The 8,530-nt window shown below is 37.1% G+C and overlaps 1 non-coding gene across 1 annotated transcript; it reads left to right on the top strand.

The window, feature by feature from the left end:
• Window positions 1-8,193: 8,193 nt before the first annotated feature.
• Trnat-ugu (transfer RNA threonine (anticodon UGU)) lies at window positions 8,194-8,266 on the top strand. The gene has a single exon. It is a non-coding gene; the product is annotated as a tRNA-Thr (tRNA).
• Window positions 8,267-8,530: the final 264 nt, after the last annotated feature.

Raw genomic sequence — 8,530 nt, 5'->3', positions numbered from 1 at the left:
TAACAGCGTATAATGAGCATTTATACACCCATACTATTCACTACAAGAATACATTGATCCATAAACTCAAGAAAACAGTGGCAGCCAATCACTCCAGATTATCATACAATACTCGCACTATAAATTATGGACTGACTGCTAGCGTAAATATTGGAGTGCAGTAATTAGTTCATATTTAACGTTATTTATTTCAAATTTAAAAAAAATGAAATTTATTTACCTAATCCTTATGAAATACCACAATATTGGAATAAAATATTACTGGCTCTTTAAAAACTGTGAAATTTTGTAAATTGTAACTTTTGGCTCTTCATCTCTTAAGGTAGCCGATCGCTGGGCTAAGATCAGTGCAGATTTGTACCTTTTGCAAGGGATCCAGAAATTGAAAATGAAAAACAAGTTACAGTGTGTGGTTAATTGAATTTTAACACAACTTAAATAATAGATTCTTAAAATAAAGCTAATGTGTCTCTGTTCTAAGTGAAAATTTGATACAAGTTATATTTTATTTTTTTTATCTAAAATTAGTACAAAATTGTTTGCATACTGTACAATTGCATACATTGTATATGTAAAACAATTAATAGAAATGGTGTATTTTGTTATGAGGTGTTCGATTCGTTTTTATTTGAGCTATTTTGTTAAGTTATTTCCCTTGCATAGTAAAATTGTGTCCATTCTTTAAGGGATATAGAATTAATCTTAAATAAAAGGATTTTAGTGTAGTAATGCATCGTTTTTTTTACTTAAAGATCTTTAAAAAAAAAAAAGAACTAAAAAATTATTCCGAAAACGATATTTAAGATAAAGGTTGAAAAATCGATATTACTATAGGACATTGTGATTTATGTATAACTAGTGTGCCCTTCCCGCGCGTTAATGCGATCTTAAAAGTTTAAACAAATTAAAGAAACACATTATGAAAGTAATGATGACATTACATTTACATTTTTTATTGAAACTTATCATTCCTTTAAAAAAGGAAGTATTATTACATTTAATTTGCATCTTCAAAAATGTATAAACTAATTTTATACGGACAAAAGTTCAGTTTATGGCAGTGTTTCTTCCAGACTTTTTTCTTCGGGGGGGGGGGGGGGGGGGGGACACTATTAAAAGTATATTTTTTCTATAAAAAATTCATTTCGTTCGGCGGGGGGGGGGGGGGGTAGACTTTTTTCGGGGAGCTTAGCCCCCCCCCCCCCGAAGAGATGCCTGGATAATTGTCTATTTTTAGACAAGGCTTTGTTTGTGTGGTGTCTCTTGTTTCTAAGAGTAGCCTGCATGCTCGTACAAGGGTAACTTTTCCCATTGTTTATTTCCAGTCTGGTAACACGAGGAGTGGTAAACTATAAAAACTTTTTTTGTAGAAGTAGATAAACAAAGGGATTATGACGTAATGGTTTATTTTCGTTAACAGCACCAGACCAGAGTCGTAGCGAGGGGAGGGGGGGGGGGGTTGTATATGTTCCCGGGCGCCGACCTTAGGGGGCGCCAAAATGTCTTGGAAAAACAAATTAAAATCTCATTTTAGCAGCAATTTTGCATTACAAATATAAAAAAATATATGGGGAGGGGGATGCAAATAGAAAGTTTAAGAGGGGGGGGGGGTTGCAAATTAAAAGTTTGTCACCGGGCGCCGGTAAGGGTGTAACGCCTCTGCACTAGACTAGCGGTTGTGGCGTCACTCGAAAAATTTTAGCGATTGGTTATTGCTACACAGTTCAACATAAGTTAATTAAGGTAACCCTATCCGTTTAGTTAAGTGTAATATATTTGAAAGTTATAGTGAATGATTGTCCCTTTTGAATTTTTTTTTGCCTCAGACTTGTAACGTACAGCGTCAGTTTGCCTTGCCATGTTCGCTTTAGTATTACAGTTTTCATCATCGTTTTGTGAGGACTGATACGTATTTACAATAGTAATATTTCTTTATTACACGTAGCCTACTTAAATTATTTAAGATGGTTTGCTTATAAAAAGAACTAATACAAAACGTCTAATTACAATCTTTTTTTTAAACCTGAAATTGCAAATGTGTATTTCAAAGGTGATTCAATGGATTTGTTTTCATAGTCGTTTTGAGACACAACAGATCAAACATTCTTCCTTTTTCAACATCCGTATCTATAGCAGTCCTCCCACAGCTTCCTTTTTAAATTATAATTTGTCCCTTTAAAAAAGGGATCAAAAAAATTTACCGATTAGAGACACAGTAGAAGAATTGATTAAGAGGCTATTGAAAAATATATAACCAATTAAAAATAATAGAAGAAACGTTTTTATTATCGGAACTAAATTAAGATAAAATTAATATCTATTTCAAAATAAATCAGTTACATAATATTGATTAAAAGAAAATTTATAAAAATAATTTTTTGTATAAAGAGAGTGACAATTTGTTACTTTGTAATTTACTATTTTTTTACAAGTTTTTTTTTTATAAAGTAGCAAATTGTAAGCTGATAGTCTCCCCTGTAATAACAAACCAAATATTAAAGGGAGGTAAAATATTGAATATTGTATCACGGCGCTTGCCTTGTAGGTTGGAGTAGGGGTCGATCTTTTTCCAGGTTATGTACCTTTTTGTTGACAGAAAGTGATTCGAATTTCTGATGTTCGTTTGATAAGGGGCTATAACCGATGTTATGATGGGAAGCTAAAATATGTAAGCAGTTATTTCTCTTTTATCGTTCACGATGTTTTTTTCCCTCCATGATGGTAGCTTTGAAAGTGATTATGTATATCAGTGTGGGGATGGGGGTGTTTGATACGTAGGTTTATTATTTTGTAAAATGGAAAGGATGCGGGAAAAGGGTTTAAATTGCCTTTTATTTGTCATAAGAGTTTACAGTAATACATATTTAATAGTCTAATACAATTTATCCAAATAAGTTTTAGTTCTATCATAAATACAGACATAAATATAATAATAAATCGACAAATAAATACAATAATACAAAAAGAGTTTGGTTTTATAAGATGAAGTCAGTGCAACTAGTCTTTACAACGGCCCTAGGTGCTTTGACCACAGGTGCTTTGACCATAGGGGGTTTAACCATAGCGGTGCTTTGACCATAGGGGGTTTGACCACAACGGGGCTGTGACCACAACGGGGCTTTGACCACAGAGGGGGGGGGGCATAATTTAAAGATTTGAAAATAGAAATAATAAACTGCTATTTTAATTTTAATTTATGATACAATTAATACCCAATTTTTACATGTTTCCTGAAAGTCCATTAATAGGGGTCGGCGTGGTCGAGTCGGTAAAGCTCATGGTTGCTAAACCGAAAAGTCTCGAGTTCGAACCCTCGGGCAGATGAGGCTCGTTAGCTGGGGACAGCCAACTCCAAAATTAAACAACTGCTGCCCTGTAGTTTGTTCTTGGTTGGACAAAGGCTATGGAAGCAAATCCAAAAAAGAAAAGCAGGCTGAAATCGGAGTCAATGGCCTCAACGGAGCATAACCAGTTGACACGTAATGCTTAATTGTGTTGGAGGCGTGGTCGAGTCGGCAAAAAGCTCATGGTTGATAAATTCGAACAAAGTCTCGAGTTCAAACCCACTGGCAGATAAATCTCGATCCCCTTCAACACTAATAATTAAGAACGAAGAAGAAGAAGAACTGCTACTTTAATTTTAATTTATGATACAATAAATACCAATTTTTACATGTTTCCTGAAAGTCCATTAATAGAAATTAACATGTACTAAAATAGTCAAGAACAATATTTTAGTCTCCACATAAAGGCGAGTTAATTCTCGGGGGCGGTGACAAAACGAAATTACCTCCCATGTAGAATTTTTTTTCTTGTTTTTATTTGCAGGGGAAATAATGTATTTATAATTTCTTTTCTAAATTCTAGATTGTAACTGATAACAGAAAAATCTCGAGTTCGGATTCCGTGTATGACTAGATAGGTCGGAGTCTACTCAGCTCTGTCTGTTGGGTACCTGAATTATGCCAGACAACGTCAACGTAAAGACGGATCATCACAGAGCTGGTTAAATTATTCCTTCAACAGCTGAGATCAAAGAGACAGAAAAGCTCTACTACATTACCCACATAGACAGTCAGGTCCCATAACTTGGTAGAAACACGTATATGAGCTAATAAATATCAACAAAAATAATTCGTCCACCTAACTGCCTTCTTATTGAAAAACGTATAGCTTACTTACAAACCTTCTAAGCATTCAGTCTAAACAATATTTGTTCAGTTTAAAAAAAAAAAAATAATTGTTTAATTTTAAGACGCCTATGCATTCAATCTAAACAAACTTTGTTGATTTGAGATCGATAATATTTAAAAATGTTTCATTTGTTTGTAAAATGTTCATCTTTTTTTTTAATCAGCGGATAATCCAAGTAGGTTTGGCCTCTAGAAAAAGTGTTACTCCGCCCCATGTTTAATATGAAGAAAATACAAGTAAGGGAGAAAACTTATGGCAGTTGTTTACCATAACTACTAAATAAGTATTTAATTAAATACTCTATACACATATCTTTTTTTTATAAAAAATTTATTTGACGTTTAAAAGGTTGTTATTGAGTGATGTTTAATCTTTAAACTTTTGCATAATTTCTTAAAAATAATTGTTAAAGTATATTGTAAGAAACACTAGCTTTATTTTAAAGTTTACTTTATATCAATAAAATTGTTCAATGCTTAGTATTGCTTTCACATTGGTCACAAATTAGTTCTGGCTTCAATTTTAAAGGGAAAATTAAAATTAAAAATTGTATTTATCAATAGTTGTATTTTTTATGGTTCTATAAGAACATCACAACCATCCTCTACCTGCTCTAAGACCTCCATGTAGTTGCTATCTTAATCTCTAATTGTATTGTCACTATCACAGATGAACACAATTCTACAGGCAACATGGCCGTGTTTGCTTATATAACATAGGGAGCAAACTGTCCACCTTCCATTGAGCTGGGTGAGGAGGGTGTGTGTATCACCCTCTATGTCAACCATTGAGCTGGGTGTGTGTATCACCCTCTATGTCAACCATTGAGCTGGGTGAGGAGGGTGTGTGTATCACCTTCTATGTCAACTATTGAGCTGGGTGAGGAGGGTGTGTGTATCACCCTCTATGTCAACCATTGAGCTGGGTGAGGAGGGTGTGTGTATCACCCTCTATGTCAACCATTGAGCTGGGTGAGGAGGGTGTGTGTATCACCCTCTATGTCAACCATTGAGCTGGGTGTGTGTATCACCCTCTATGTCAACCATTGAGCTGGGTGAGGAGGGTGTGTGTATCACCTTCTATGTCAACTATTGAGCTTGGTGAGGAGGGTGTGTGTATCACCCTCTATGTCAACCATTGAGCTGGGTGAGGAGGGTGTGTGTATCACCCTCTATGTCAACCATTGAGCTGGGTGAGGAGGGTGTGTGTATCACCTTCTATGTCAACTATTGAGCTTGGTGAGGAGGGTGTGTGTATCACCTTCTATGTCAACTATTGAGCTTGGTGAGGAGGGTGTGTGTATCACCCTCTATGTCAACCATTGAGCTGGGTGAGGAGGGTGTGTGTATCACCCTCTATGCCAACCATTGAGGAGGGTATGTGTATCACCCTCTATGTCAACCATTGAGCTGGGTGAGGAGTGTGTGTGTATCACCCTCTATGTCAACCATTGAGCTGGGTGAGGAGGGTGTGTGTATCACCCTCTATGTCAACCATTGAGCTGGATGAGGAGGGTGTGTGTATCACCCTCTATGTCAACCATTGAGCTGGGTGAGGAGGGTGTGTGTATCACCTCTATGTCAACCATTAAGCTGGGTGAGGAGGGTGTGTGTATCACCCTCTATGCCAACCATTGAGGAGGGTGTGTGTATCACCCTCTATGTCAACCATTGAGCTGGGTGAGGAGGGTGTGTGTATCACCCTCTATGTCAACCATTGAGGAGGGTGTGTGTATCACCATCTATGTCAACCATTGAGCTGGGTGAGGAAGGTGTGTGTATCACCCTCTATGTCAACCATTGAGCTGGGTGAGGAGGGTGTGTGTATCACCCTCTATGCCAACCATTGAGGAGGGTGTGTGTATCACCCTCTATGTCAACCACCAAGTTGTGTGGACGACAGACCAACAATCTTATGTCCAGTTGTCCCCTTTGTTAACTTCCAAAACGGCGACGGCTTGTTCTGGTTGGCCTACAGAAAAAAATATTTCCACTAATATGTTTTTGTTCAAGTGTCATTGAGCGCATTTGTTTTAGTTGAAACGGTACATACTTCTGCTGGACATCAGTTTAAGAACCGCTGGTCTAGATGTAAACGTAGTTAGAATCACTGAACAAGAGGTGAGTCCACACAGCTCTAATGGGTACCTAGCTCAGACTAGAGAGGAAAAAGGCGGCTGGGCATAGAGCAACTATCACTGCATGTGCCAAGGACATTGAAACAGATTAACTCTACTTCATCTGCCACTCGTGATATGGCACGATAGAAAAAAGGTTGATGAATAAATTAAGCAATGTCTGGTAATAAGAAAGTTTAATATAAACATGTTTTTTTTTTATCATTTAATGTTTTTTTTTTTAGTATTACTAAAAATATTCTTAAAATCATTAGTTTACACCGAAAGCAATATTACATTGTTTTTTTTTAAGATGGCTTCTTTTAATTGACCACGCACCACTAAAGTAATAAGGCAATATGCTAAACACAAATCATTGATGTTTCTTTTCCCCGACAATGGACTTTTCTGAAAATAAAAGTTTTAGTTTGTTTGATGTGTACAAATCGTGGTAAGGTTAGAGTTAGGAATATGATACATGATGACATTAGAAGTTGTTAGTATTAAATTGACTAAACTATTCTATCACACCCATTTCAAGCAGATAGTTTCATTGTGCTATTTTTGGACAGTTGTAAAACATATACCCCTAAAATCCTGTTAAGAGGTAATCCATTTATGACTTCACACCGAGGGGCGAGAGATGGTCCAAATAAAATTGACTTTTGAGGACGCCTGTGGAATGGGTAATGGAGGTGGGTGGGATTCAGGTCCACATGTTTAATTTAACATGCATTTAACAAACATTCCCCGTCCCCCAGGAGCTATTCTCTATATACTGTATATAAAAATAAAAGTCGATTGCGGATTGACACCGGGCGTACCCGTGAGCACCATGTCGGCTACGTTCATTTTAAACAGCGCGATAGACTATGAATACAATGGGTTGCTATAGTCGCTCATTTAATCGAATCAGGCGCGTCCTCCTGCGTCTCTGCAGGGTGCGATTTGGCGCCCAGGGCTATCCCGTGAGCACTACATGCCTACAATAATATCGTTCATTACCGAGTGTTGCAGACTCATATTTTTATGAGTTTTAAAAATAAAGAAAATAAAATAAATTATTAATTGTTGTGCATGGAGCTGAAGAGCTGCATCTTGACATCAAAAGAGCCGCATGCGGCTTACGAGCAGCAGGTTGCCGACCCCTGCCATACACCAACACATGTGCGTATACAGACCACTTAAAACACTGAACACTTTTTTCAGGCCGTAGAAAACCTTTAGCTTATCTTAATCCACATCGGCTACCCCATTATATATGGTATCTGAAATATCATTTAGTTTTTACACGTTTAAAAAATCAACAGATCTGTACCAGCGGTCATACCAGTGAGTAAACAGAGACACAAGACAAAACCAACCCGTCAGTTAAAACACTAACAGAGAGATGGTTGCTGACTGAAGATTTTAACGACAAGCTGGTTCTCGATTTTATTTATAGTCCCATTTGATGGGATCCAAAAATTGCAGTTCAATGTGCATTAATAAACCGGGAGTAATCTCCCCTAAACTTTCTCGAATATTCTTATATAAAACAACAGGGGATGGGAACTCGGGATATAGTTATGATTTTTTATCCATTTTAAATACTTAAACTTTTTAAAATAGAATAGAATCTCATAGAAAAAAGTATTGCGCACCAAGCGAACACCAGTCACAGGTTTATGTACAACAGGAGACGAGTAGACAATACAGTGACTAGGATGTTTACAAAGACTGACGTGTACTGTGATACAGGGGATCAATACACACATGTTGAAGTTTAGACCCTCGAGCCCCACCTTTATGATCCCACTTTATCCCCTCGCCAGGCTTTAATCCACGGATTTTGAACACAAGAACGGAGGATTTAAAGTAAGTATAAATAACCGTTATCGCCCGCCTCCATAGCTCAGTGGCTAGAGCATTGGTCTTGTAAACCAGGGGTCGTGAGTTCAATCCTCACTGGGGGCTGTATATTTTTTTTAAGCGATTCGCTGCTCCAACTTTTAAAAAAAAAAATCTGCTAGTTACCACATAGTCTACGCGCTTGGGGCTAAAGCCTAGACGCTACAGAGGTCCGTGTGTGAGCAAATGTGACCACGCCGCCCTGGAGACCAGTCGCCCATTTCAGGCTACTCTGACTGAGTTAAAAACTTTGCTGCTGTGTTCATTACTCTATGTTAACCTTCATGTATTAAAAGTTAAATCAGTGTTAAACTTTTGCACTAAGTTAAT

The sequence above is a fragment of the Physella acuta genome, unplaced genomic scaffold (genome assembly GCF_028476545.2).
Source record: "Physella acuta isolate Inbredline_101_S28 unplaced genomic scaffold, ASM2847654v3 ptg000442l, whole genome shotgun sequence".
Taxonomy (NCBI): Eukaryota; Metazoa; Mollusca; class Gastropoda; family Physidae; genus Physella; species Physella acuta.
This window is presented reverse-complemented; position numbering and strand designations above follow the sequence as displayed.